A 13,395-nucleotide genomic window follows, 5' to 3' on the forward strand; every position below is an offset into this window, starting at 1 on the left:
CTCCCGGCCGCGCATGCGCTCTCCCCATTCAGCCTCGGTCCGCGCATGCGCCCTCCGCTCTCAGCCCCGGTCCCCGCGAGCGGTGTCCGCCTGTCTAGGGTGGGAGGGTAGTGGTCCGGTCTTCTGCGGGTCCCTGTGTTCCAGCCTCGGTGTTGGACTTACGTGGGGTGTTTGCGAGGAGATGTGCGTGAGAGCGTGTTACTAAACCAATCCTGCTCCAGGTGGGCGCCGTTGCCCGAGCTCTGCCCCTGGGATGGGACCTCCGAGCTGAAATTCCCCCGGGCTGCGGGGATCAGCCCTCCTGAAGGAGGCTTGGTCCCTGGAAGCCTTCCCCAAAGGAGGAGGCTTTGCTAACGATTGGAACTATTTACCCAGTGTTGTCAGCTGTGACTGCAGAGTAGTATCAACTGGTTAAAAGTGCTTGATGCCTGGGCTCCAACCTCCAGACATTCGGGGTGATTGATCTTGGGCGAGCCCTGAGCATCGATCTTTTTTGCTGTTGTTGTTATTGTTGAAACTCCTCGGCAGTTTCTAAAGGCCCATCTTCAGCCGTGCACATGAAGACCAATTTTCCCCTCTTGTCACCATCCCATAAATGTAAACCAACGCAAGACCCAGCTGTTGGATCTTGCTGTGCAAAGCATTAAGTGGCTCGTCCCCCCTCACTTCACCACTTGAGGTGTTTCAGCCCATGAAATGAAGTGGCAATGGCTTTGGGCCAGAGTTACCTGTAAACTCTTTCAGTCTAATATGTGTACAGTTTGTCTCCTGATCGATCATTCTCCATTCTGAGAAAGCAATTTCAGTGAGTGCTCAACTTAATTGGTGTGTGCCCATCCGGGACCTCCACGGCTCCCTTTAGCCTGGATATACACCAGTCAGATGGCCTCCGTTTCTTGCTGCTTGAAAAGGAATCATCTAAAAGGCAGATTTGTACAGTCGAGCTGTCACCATCATTTCTGGAACATTTATAAGGCTGCATCGCTGGTCAGGTAGGGCCTTCCACTCAGATTTCTTTCACCTCCATGCAAACTGGAATGAAGAACAGCTGATGTAGCCAAGTAAACCCACAGAAGTAGTTTCCCAAAGAAAGAAACATGTACACAGTCATATGTACACTCTTCTTTTCATTAAAAAAATTTTTTATTTTTAAATGCTAACTATGTAACATTTCCATCACTGAAGCAGTTTGTATTTGTAAGGCTCACCAGAGGATGGATTATTTTGTTTTGATGTTATGCCTGGAATTCTGGTAGCTACCAGCAGACATCAGTTTAGGTAACTCAAGGAACATCTAGACTCCAGATGTAGAGAACTGATGTTTCAGAACAAAAAGAAAATTCTTCCAAAGTTGGATATTCTTTTTCCATTGGGGGACCCGCCCCTTTCAATCCCAGGGTCGGGACCTGAGGGAGGGATGTTCCCCAAAGAGGAATTGAGGCGCTATTTCCACAGGGGCGACTGAATGCCAGGCTGGCAAAGCACGTTCACATTTGTCTTTTCCCCGTCTTACATATTTTCACATCCCCAGTAACCATATTCTTGGTTCTGTTTTCTGGTACTCAGGACCTAACCCAAGTTTAAATTACTGTACAAATACACCTAGGAGTAACAATAGTGCGTGTGTGCGTGCTCAGTTGCACGTGTATAGGTTTATGGGTTTGGGGAATATTCGTATACAGCCCATCTCATTTGACCAGATGCTGTACATTTGTGGGCACCATGTCCTGGTGTAGGGATGGGGAAAACGGAGCTTTGCAGAAGATCTGGCTCATAGTAAGGGGCAGTGGGAGACATGGGTATAGGGGACAGCTTTCTGACTCTCTGACTGTGGTTCGTGTCTCTGGCCCTGGGCTGCAGTCCTGGCACACCCATTGGCTGTGCTGTGTGCTCTTGAAAAGTGTGGCTATGATCACAGTAAATGCGGAAAACCAAGCAGGTGGGAGTTGGGTCACCGCAAGGAAGAATGGTGAACCAGCAGAAACAGGGCGTTTAGCCTCCTAACAAATGATGGGAGTAAACGAGGAAGGCTGTGAGAGTGAACCGCAAGGACAAGCTGAGAGGCACGGGGAAAAGGGGCAGAGCTTCTGTTTGGCTTTGTCATTTCCTCAGGAACGCTAACAGTGCACAGCTTTGTTTTGTGCAGGTTCACTTTCATTCGTTTTGCTCGGATCCCATCAGTGGAGAATCTATTGTTTGCAGAATAATATGACAATTGTTCCGGTTTGAATCAGCCTCTGATGTGTAGGAACCAAAAAAAAAAAAAAAAATTGCTGTATCTAATGAATATTCAACACCTGATGTAAATAGAGCTGGTTATTTAATATATTCACCCCCCTTCCCTCCCTCCCTCCTTCCCTTCTTTCCTTCCTCTGTTTTATTGCAGAGGCTATGCACTGTGATACATAGTAGGGATCAAAGGTACATTTGAATAGCTTCTGTCCTGAAAAGACTAAGACAATCAAAAACACTGGTGAACAGGGCTTCCCTGGTGGCGCAGTGGTTAAGAATCTGCCTGCCAATGCTGGGGACACTGGTTCAAGCCCTGGTCCGGGAAGATCCCACATGCTGTGGAGCAGCTAAGCCTGAGCGCCACTACTACTGAGCCTGTGCTCTAGAGCCCGTGAGCCACAACTACTGAGCCTGCGAGCCACAACTACTGAGCCCACATGCCACAACTACTGAAGCCCACACACCTGGAGCCCATGCTCTGCAACAAGAGAAGTCACCGCAATGAGAAGCCCGCGCACCGCAACAAAGAGTAGCCCCCGCTCGCTGCAACTAGACAAAGCCTGTGCGCAGCAAGGAAGACCCAACGCAGCCAAAAATAAAATTAATTAATTAATTAATTTTAAAGAATCAAAAAAACTACTGGTGAACAGACCCTTATACCTAAGGTTCAAATTTTTAAAACTATTAAATATCCATGAGCTACTACTTTTTTTCATTCAAAATGGAAATACCTTTATCTGAGCTCCTGGGGGGAAGAATTCCTTTCCCACCCCTTTAGATTACCTACCTTATTGAATAAAAATTGCCATTGAGAGAGCTGCCATTGCATTTTGGCCACCAACCTTGTAATACTTGGACATACTTAACAAAAGATAATAGCTGGGGCTTCCCTGGTGGCGCAGTGGCTGAGAGTCTGCCTGCTAATGCAGGGGACACGGGTTCGAGCCCTGGTCTGGGAGGATCCCACATGCCACGGAGCAACTGAGCCCGTGAGCCACAATTACTGAGCCTGCGCGTCTGGAGCCTGTGCCCCGCAACGAGAGAGGCCGCGATAGTGAGAGGCCCGCGCACCACGATGAAGAGTGGCCCCCACTTGCCGCAACTAGAGAAAGCCCTCGTGCAGAAACGAAGACCCAACGCAGCCATGAATAAATAAATAAATAAAATTAAAAAAATTAAAAACTGGGGAAAAAAATTAAAAAAAAAAAAAAAAGATAATAGCTAACGTTTACCTCGTGTTTCCCATGTGCCGAGTTCTCTCAGAGCACAAGAAGACAAATACTGATTCCACTAATACGAGGTACCTAGAATAGTCACATTCGTAGAGATAGAAAGTAGAATGTGGTTGACAGGGCCTGGAGAGAGAGGAAATGGGCATTATTGTTTAATGGGGACAGAGTTTCAGTTTTGCAAGATGAAAAGAGCTCTGGAGACCGATAGTGGTGATGGTTGCACAGCATTGTGAATATACTTAACACCACTGAACCACACGCTTACAAGTGGTTAAGATGGTACATTTTATGCTATGCGTATTTTACCACAATTAGAAACTTAAAAAAAAAAATCAACATATGGAAAGTGAGGAAGAAGAAAAGAAATCAGTAAAGGCTGGAGTGGTCAGAGAAGGGGTTTTGGAGAAGGTGCGTTTGGAGCTGGGCCGTGGAGGAGGCATTGCTTGACTGGGTGAGGATGAGGAGACCTTCGCTGTCGCAGAATGACTCTGATGTCCCAGGGTGGATCTCATCCAGCAAGGGCTCTCATTGGAGCTGGAAACCTCGCAAACCAACGTCTGCAGTTAACGGCTGGTGAAGCTTCTGGAGAGGGATGCTCCCGGGGCCCCTAATATGTTCCCACAGGCCTGGTTAGGATGAGATGCCTGTCCCCTCTCTGTCCCTAGGAAACAGCCCCAACTAGAGACTTGAACACTGATAGCTGGAAGACCCAGGATTGTCCTGAGCCCCGTTCTGTTCCTTTCTTGCAGCTGCCGCAAGTCTGATTCTGTCTACATGGCTGACAGATGGCCTTGGAGGACCACTCTCCCAATTATGCAGACTGCGGAGTCAAGGGAGTAAAGATGGAAGGGAAAGCAGGAAAGAATAGGACCAAATGGTGTGACGGCGCTTGAGCTTGTTGGTGGAAGGAAAATTGGGCTGCGCGAACGTCAGGTCTGTTTCACATAATTGCACCCAACCCTGGGTACACATACAGCCTACCACCCCACCCCAGATAAGCAGCCCCCCTGCCATCCCACAGACCTGAGTCTTAGTAGTGGGGACACTGCCCATCTTTACCCAAGAGGATGTGACACTCCACACCTGCATGAGCAAAACCAGGGCCTTTTGGCCTGGCTTCCTGCCACAGGAGCGCAAGTGACAGCTGAGCGTGGTCGCTTTGGGTAGAAATAAATACGTGGAACCATGAAAGGAGCATTAAAGTGCGAATTCAGGTCGCTGAGCTGAGACCAGCTTGTTATGTTACCCTAGACAAGTCGTGCAACTGCTTTAGGCCCAAGTGTTCACAACTGAAAAATAAAAATGAAATTCCTGCCCTGCAGGACCCTCAGGTGTGCTGCAGGTATGAAGTGGGATTATTTATGGAGAAGCTCTTACAAGGTATAAAGTCCATCAGGCAGTATTACCATCTCCCAGAGCTCCTGTGAGCCTGGAAAGTGAACCTGCCAGATGTGTAATTGCACCTTCTCTGAGCGCTTGCGTTCCTCTTAGAAGCATTTCTTAAACTTGTTTTCTACGTCAGGGGTTTTGCTTTTTCCTTTTTCTTCTTTTTCTAAATTTTTATTATGTAAAATTTCAAACACGTACAAATGTGGAGAGAATAGGATAGGATAACAGGCCCCCTGGACACAGAGCCAGCTTCAGCAATTACCAACTCACGGCTGATCTTGTTTCATCTGCACCTCCCCATCCTAAACCCACACTGGGTTTTTTTTCAAGCAAAATATCAGATGTCATATCATTTCATTGATAACTATTTTAATATGCCTTTCTGAAATATTAGGATACTTTAAAAAATGTAACCACAATGCCATTGCCACACCTCAAATATTATTTCTTGATATCATAAAAAAACAACTCAGTATTCAAATTTCCCTAATTAATTCACTGATATTTTTTAGTTTGACTAGGATTTACGTAAGGTTTATACATTGTAATTAGTTGAAATATCTTGCATCCCTTTAATTTAAAGGACCCCTTCCATCTCTCTCTCTCTCCCTCTCTCTCTCCCTCTCTCTCTCCCTCTCTCTCCCTCTCTCTCTCTCTCTCTCTCTCTCTCTCTGTCTGTCTGGTAATTTCTTTGGTAAAGAAACTGCTGGTTTGTCTTAGCCAGTTGTTCACAGTCTGGGATTTGCTGAGGCGTCCCCTCCCCATGGTATGGTTGAGCCTGCCCTTCTGTGGCCCGTGTTTCTCCTATTCTGCTATTCCATCAGGAGACCTGATTTGACGGCCTGCCCCTGGGATGCCTCTGGATGTGTCCAGACATAAGTCAGATTTGTAGAGTTCAGTCTTCCTCAAGTAGAAACTTTTCCTTCTTCTCCTCTTCCTCCTCATGAAACATAACCTTTATTCAGCTCACTTCCTATGTGCCAGGCACATCCTAAGCTCTTACACACATTGTCTCACTGTTTTTCACAACAATATCATGAAACAGCATAGTTCAACTTGACATTCATTCTAGCTGCCCAGCATCTAAACCCTTTCCTGTGTTTGGGGAATGGGTCACCTCTTTGCACGCCAGAGATCTCGTTTCCAGCCTCCTTTGCAGCTAAGGAAAGGAAAAGGCAAGGGCCCAAAGCTACACCTTCCAGATACTCCCATCCTTGGCCTGAGTTAGGTGCTACTGATGCGAAGACACATGGAGCCGGTGGCCATGGTGACTGCAGCCTTGGCCCTGGCAGGGCGCTCCGTGCAGCCTGGGGGCGGGGCCGGGCCTGGGCTCCTGCAAGATTCCTCTGGGTCGTTCCTGGACCTGCTGCGTCCACCCTCCCGTGAGATCCCCCGTAAACATGTGGAACCCAGGAAGAAGCTGCTGTGCAGAAACTGCACTGCAGATGCCGCAGCGGAGAAACAAGGAGCCCATTCCCTGTAAGGAACCTGTGAATCACCCTCACCCAGAGCCCACCCAGCCTCAGGGTATGTTTCCAGTGCGCCTTCCAAACTGGGGGAATCACCAAAGGGTGGGTTCAGGACCCACTGAGTCCACTATGAAATGGATTTCTATCAAAACTTACTCACCTGGGGCTTCCTGGGTGGCGCAGTGGTTAAGAATCCGCCCGCCAATGCAGGGGACATGGGTTCGAGCTCTGGTCCGGGAGGATCCCACATGCTGCAGAGCAACTAAGCCCGTGAGCCACAACTACTGAGCCTGCGCTCTGGAGCCCGCGAGCCACAACTACTGAAGCCTGCGTGCCTAGAGCCCGTGCTCCGCAACAAGAGAAGCCACCGCAATGAGAAGCCCGTGCACCACAACGAAGAGTAGCACCTGCTCGCCGCAACTAGAGAAAGCCCGCGCACAGCAACAAAGACCCAACGCAGCCAATAAATAAATAAATACAAAAATATTAAAAAAAAAACAACAACTTACCTGCCCTTCATAAGCCCCCATTCTGCCTAGCAAGTGGGGCACAGTGGTGTCTTGGTTGCAGAAATTGGTTTCAGTTTAGAGCCAGCAGCGTCCTGTGATCTTGGAAAAGTCTGATTATTCACCTTTCCTCAATACACAGTCACTCTGGTAAATGGCCACAGGGCCTTTTGGAGGAAGATTTACAGTCTAAACATTTGCTGTGTAGGGCTTGGCCTCCCTTTCAGGCAAGGGCCTCTGTTGGCTGGGGCCAGGGTGAGGCAAGAAAGGGGCCCCTGCACAGAATTAAAGGAGGGGATGGCTCTCAGGTCCTGCGGGGCCGATCCTGCATTTTCATCATCTAGGAGGCAGTGCCTTCTCCGATATTGCACTCTAGGGGTCTTTCTTGCCTCCCTCAAGGCCCAGCCCTGGGCTGAACTTGAATGACTCAAGTCTGGGAACCGGTTGAGAGGCTGTAACAGTCTATCATGGTGACTCAGCTCACACTTCTGTCCAACAGATGTAGAGCTTCGCCATGTACACAAAATAAGACTTTAGGTAGTTCCCAACTCTCACTTCTACGGGCACCGTGACCAACACCAAAGACACTGTAGGTCAGACTATTCTAATTACTTCATGGTCTGTGTTAAAACGAAAACCACAGGCCCAAAATAGAGCCATTTATGCCAGGCCACACCTCTGAACCAGGGCTTAATACTGAACCTAATTGAAGCTTCAACCTCCCCTAGAAATGTAGTCTTAACCAGTCAGGAATTTTCTGGTCAGTACCAACGAGGTTATCTGTCACATGGACCGTTTCTATCCCCCAGAGGAAGATGAGGTAAGCCACCTAATAAGATTCTTTTGTCCCCAAAGGGAAATGACTTAATCTGAAATAATCCTTTTCTTCTGGTTTTGACTTCCTTGCCCTGCATTTAAAAACCTTTCCTTTTCTGTGGCCCCTGGAACTCCCCTCTGCTTCCTAGATGGAATTATGCCTGGTTCATGAACCGTTCAATAAAGTCAATTAGATCTTCAAAATTTACTTGGTTATGTTTTTTCACATTTGATGACTGAATAGCTTCGGCTCTGCTGTCCATTACCACATCCTGATCTGTGACTCGAAGTTTCTGCTTAACACCAACACCCCAGGATCCTGAAATCCCCAGTGAATGCAGGGAGTCTAGTTCAATGACAACTGTTCCCACTGTCATTTCTGGCCTAAAGATAATTTCACCACTTTATTCTCTCTGTCTAAAAACCAGGCATCAAGAAATAGTGATTTAATAAGCTTACTATAGGAGAAGTCTAAAATGGTACAGATGCACAGTCTACAAACCATTGCATTTTGTGTAAGTGGAAAGATGAATCTTTGTTGCACACACAACATATTAAATTTGCAGCTCAGCAGTATTGCCATATTGACCCTTGACACGTATAGTGCCATCTCATTGCCTACGAGTATTGCTCTGCTTTGCAAGAGCTCAGCCTTTCCGAGTAGCCCAGGCCTCTGTAAACGTTAATACACAGAAACCTCAATTAAATAGAGTTGGGAGACCGGAAGGGGGCGCTCTCATGCCCTATGCTGATAGCAGAGCCCAACAGTCCTTTTATGGCAAGGACTCAGCCAATGAGGGACTATTAACGCTCAGCCAATGATAAAACATGGGCTCTTTGTTTACTCCACTCTCACCCCAACTTCCTTTTCCCCTCTATAAAAGAGTTCTCCCCTCCATTTTTGTGGGGGAATTTGCAAATGGCTCACCATGATTGCAGACTCCCAATCGTAAGTCTTTGCAAATCTCCAAATAAACCCAATTGTGCTAGAGAAATAACTGGCAGTCTGTCTGTTTTAGGTCAATACCTGGCTGGATTAGGGGACACCAACTGCCCATGATGGCACCCAGGGCTCATCCCCAGCACGCTTTGTCCCAGAACTAGTAGACAAGACAACAAAATACCAAGGCCTGGTTGGCTCAGACCCTGGGGTGGTCTTGGGTGCATCCTGGGGGGCCCATTTGTATCAACCCAGCTACAAAAGCTAGAGAAAAGAAAAAAGAGGTGGAAGGAACACATGATGACCTTGCACAGGGTTCAGAAATTAATAACTCTATGAATTTATTTCAAAGAACTTTTCAGAACCATTTTTATACCAAGGAATATGGCAACAATCTGCACTTTTGCTTTAAATCTCTGAGTCCTTTTTGGATGAGATAACCACTCTCAGATTCACCTTTCCACGTTATAAAGGCTCACTTAGTTCTCCTCTGGGCCGGGTTTGATTTGTTCCAGTGGTCTCTGGATTTCAGAGTATCGAAGCATCTATGCAGGTTGATATGGATATAAATTACTTTTAAGCTACTCGTGAACTTTAAGCCTGGAGCTCTTTTTTGAAAACTGAAGGGCTTTACTAAACTACTTCATGGTCTCCTATTGTAATTTAAACAAACAAACAAACAAACAAACAAGCTTTTAATTAATGTTTCTCTTGCTTTATTTAAAACATGTTTTGTTAAATTGCAAACTTGGAATGTGCACATTTTGCCTGTCTACTAGGTCTTACAAATAATTGGTAGTTTAATTCTACAAACAAAGACACTATTTTAAGTTGGAAAGAAAATTCATCTTTCTTTTCTTCTTACCTCTTTAAGAGAAGCTATTTTCCTTCTTCCCCTTAATTCACTTCTCTTGAAGCTCTTAGACTTGCTTTGATAATACACCAAGTCTTTGGGATTTGGGGAGAAGTTTTAAATGGACAGATAACTTTTACAGTACATGTTTTTCTCTAGCTCATTATAGTTTCCACTTTGAAACCAGAAGTTTCTAATACTACTTCAGAAATAAGACCAATTAGGCATGGGCTCTATGCTTAATGTTCTATAGGCATCAACTCATTTAATCCACATAAGCACACTACTGAGATGGACACTTTAGAAAAATAAAGGATACACACATTTCGATCAGTTTTGACAAATGCATGAGAGAGAACATTTTCATCACCTGAGACAGTTCTCTTTTGCCCCATCCCAGAGAATCCCACTGCCATGCATAAACATACTGATCTACTTAGAGCTCTTCTACTCTTTGAAAGTTGAATCAGTTCTTCTATGAGATCAGCTTGAATGTTACCATTATCAACTATATTATATGTATTTTCTTCCTGTATTTTCTAATCTTAAATGGTGGTGTTCCTGAAACCCGAGTACTGATTAGAAGCTTAACGTGCTAAAATATGTGATACTCCTACATGCTTCTATGAAGAAGGAACCTTTTAGAGAGGGGAGAAAAACATTAGGCTGTTTTCCTTTTTCTCTGTTGTCCTAAAGCCTTCAAAGAGCTTCACTATTCTTTTCATGTAATATACTTAGATATAAAAGTGTTTCATAGTATAAAGAATTTCATCATTCCTAGTTTTTTCAGATATCAATAACACTACCCCTTAGGGCAAAAAAACCCAAACAAACCATACACTGACTTTTAGCAAATAGTTTAGTTTTTCCTACTTAGCATGTTATGTAGTATGTATTTTTGTGTGTGTTTGGTTTTATTATCTTATAATATCCATGTTGCTGATTCCATGAGTTACAACCTATATAAACTCTATGTAGGCTCATCTATATACACTCAGCTGCAAAGCTAGAGAAAACAAAAAGAGAAAGAAGGGGGACTTCCCTGGTGGTCCAGTGGTAAAGAATCCGCCTTACAATGCAGGGGACACGGGTTCCATCCCTGGTCAGGGAACTAAGATCCCACATGCCGCGGGGCAACTAAGCCCATACACCGCAACTACTGAGTTCGCGTGCCTCAACTAGAGAGCCTGCGTATTGCAAACTACAGAGCCCATGCACCCTGGAGCCTGCGCGCCACAACTAGAGAGAGAAAACCCGCACACCACAACTAGAGAGAAGCCCACGCGCCTCAATGAAGAGCCCACATGCCTCAACGAAGATCCTGCGTGCTGCAACTAAGACCCAACACAGCCAAAAATAATTTAAATAAATAACAAATAAATCTTTAAAAAAAAAGAGGAAGAAGAAACAGAGGCTGACATTGCACAAGGTACAGAAATAAATAGCTCAATTAACTTATTTCCAGCAGATTTTTATTCATTCTTTTTTGTTCCTCTTCATTGCTGAGTAGTGTTCTGTTGTGTGGGCATACTGGAGTTTGTTCAGCTGTTGATGGACATTTGAGCTGTTGCTAATTTGAAGCTGTTATCAAAAAAAAAAAAAAAAAAAAAAGCTGTGATAAACATTTGTGCACCCATCATTGTGTGGATATATATTTTCATTGCTCTTGGGTATATATACCTAGTAGTGGAATGGCTGGGCCGTATGATAGGTGTATGTTAACTTTGCAAGAAGCTGCCAGATAACTGATGCAGTTGTAAAATTTTGCATTGCTACTGGAAATGTACAAAATACCTAATTGCTCCACATCCTTGCCAACGCTTGGTATTGTCAGGTCTTTAAAAACTTATATTATCCATTAAATGAAATCTTGTGGGGGTTTTTCTGTTGTTTGTTTGTTTGTTTTTAATATTAATTTAGTTAGTTGTGCCGGGTCTTAGTTGCGTCACATGGGCTCCTTAGTTGTGGCATGCGAACTCTTAGCTGTGGCGTGCATGTGGGATCTAGTTCCCCGACCAGGGATCGGACCCGGGCCCCCTGCATTGGGAGTGCAGAGTCTTAACCATTGCGCCACCAGGGAAGTCCTGAAATCTTGTGTTTTTAATTTGCATTCCCTAATGACTGATGATGTTTGGCATCTTTCACATGCTAATTGGCCGTTCATATATCTTCTTCTGAGAAATGCCTATTTAATTTTTTCCTCATTTTTTTCTATTTGACTGTCTTCTTGTAACTGAGTTTTACTACTTCTTTATATATTCTTGGTACAAATCCTTTGTCAGATAAATAGTCAATGTTGGCACTGGCACTTAGCTGTGCTAGAATTTAAACAAAGCGTTAAATAGACATACTGGAAATGTTGAGATCATTATCAATTAAACATTTACAGACCAAAGATTATACATTGCAGGCGGGAGGAGTATCAGACAGCAGTCAGATTTACCAGTTCAGACTGCTATGGGCTTCCGGTAGACAGGAGGTCACAGGCAGGGCCCACTGCTGCTAAAGTGAAAGGTACTGACTCACACCATGGCCATATGTAAGTTAGATGAGCAAGACCATTATGCAAATACACTCTGGTTAAATCTAAAGCAAGGGGGGGTACTTCCCTGGTGGTGCAGTGGTTTAGAATCTGCCTGCCAATGCAGGGGACATGGGTTCGAGCCCTGGTCCAGGAAGGTCCCACATGCCGCAGAGCAACTAAGTCCGTACGCCACAACTACTGAGCCTGCGCTCTACAGCCCGCGAGCCACAACTGCTGAGCCCATGAGCCACAGCTACTGAAGCCCGTGCACCTAGAGCCCGTGCTCTGCAGCAAGAGAAGCCACTGCAATGAGAAGCCCGTGCACCGCAACGAAGAGTAGCCCCTGCTCGCCACAACTAGAGAAAGTCCGCGCACAGCAGCGAAGACCCAACGCAGCCAAAAATAAATAAATAAAATAAATAAATAAATAAATAAAATCTAGAGCAAGGGGGAAAGCTGCCTCCAGGAGGTCAAAGCATGTAGCTGTGTAGGAAAGCACACAAAGAGAGTAGGTAGTTTCTATCTGTATCCTTCAGAGACTAAGCTGAGAGAGATCATCAAATGAAACAAAGGTGCAGTGGGATAACCCCATGTGTGCACGTAACAACGCACATGACAACCCTTGTATACACACCTAACATCCCTGTGTACACACACATAACAACCCCGTGTGTGCATATAACAGCCCTGTACACACACATAACAACCCCGTGTGTGCATATAACAGCCCTGTACACACACATAACAACCCCGTGTGTGCATATAACAACCCTGTGTACACACACATAACAACCCCGTGTGTGCATATAACAGCCCTGTACACACACATAACAACCCCGTGTGTGCATATAACAACCCTGTACACACACATAACAACCCCGTGTGTGCATATAACAGCACTGTACACACACATAACAACCCCGTGTGTGCATATAACAACCCTGTATACACGCATAACAACCCCACGTGTGCATATAACAGCACTGTACACACACATAACAACCTCGTGTGTGCACATAACAACCTTGTATACACACATAACAACCCCGTGTGTGCATATAAAACAACCCTGTACACACACATAACAACCCTGTGTGTGCATATAACAACCCTGTACACACACAACAACCTCGTGTGTGCATATAACAACCCTGTGGACACACATAACAACCCCGTGTGTTCATATAACAACCCCTGTGTACACACATAACACCCCCCTCTGTGCATATAACCAATGGGGGACCAATAAGGGAGTCATTCAGTAAAAAATTATAAAATAATAATAGAATGACTTAATTTTAAATGTGGTGGAGACAAAATTTAAAGGTGCAGGCACTACCCATTCTTCTACTCTAGAAGCCATTTACCAATGATTAGATCCATTTTAAAGAAAAGAATTGCCTTTAAATATTGTTGAACCTAGACTTCCCCTGG

The 13,395-nt window shown here is 45.2% G+C and overlaps 1 protein-coding gene across 1 annotated transcript in view; it reads right to left on the minus strand.

The window, feature by feature from the left end:
• Positions 1 to 10,924: 10,924 nt before the first annotated feature.
• Positions 10,925 to 13,395, minus strand: part of MAP10 (microtubule associated protein 10) — a 124,814-nt gene continuing 122,343 nt past the window's right edge. Inside the window, exon 4 of the transcript XR_011074474.1 lies at positions 10,925 to 11,018. The gene's annotated coding sequence lies outside the window, so the exon portion shown is untranslated. The remainder of the gene's footprint in view (positions 11,019 to 13,395) is intronic.

This window comes from Eschrichtius robustus, chromosome 7 (genome assembly GCF_028021215.1).
Source record: "Eschrichtius robustus isolate mEscRob2 chromosome 7, mEscRob2.pri, whole genome shotgun sequence".
In the NCBI taxonomy this organism is placed as follows: domain Eukaryota; kingdom Metazoa; phylum Chordata; class Mammalia; order Artiodactyla; family Eschrichtiidae; genus Eschrichtius; species Eschrichtius robustus.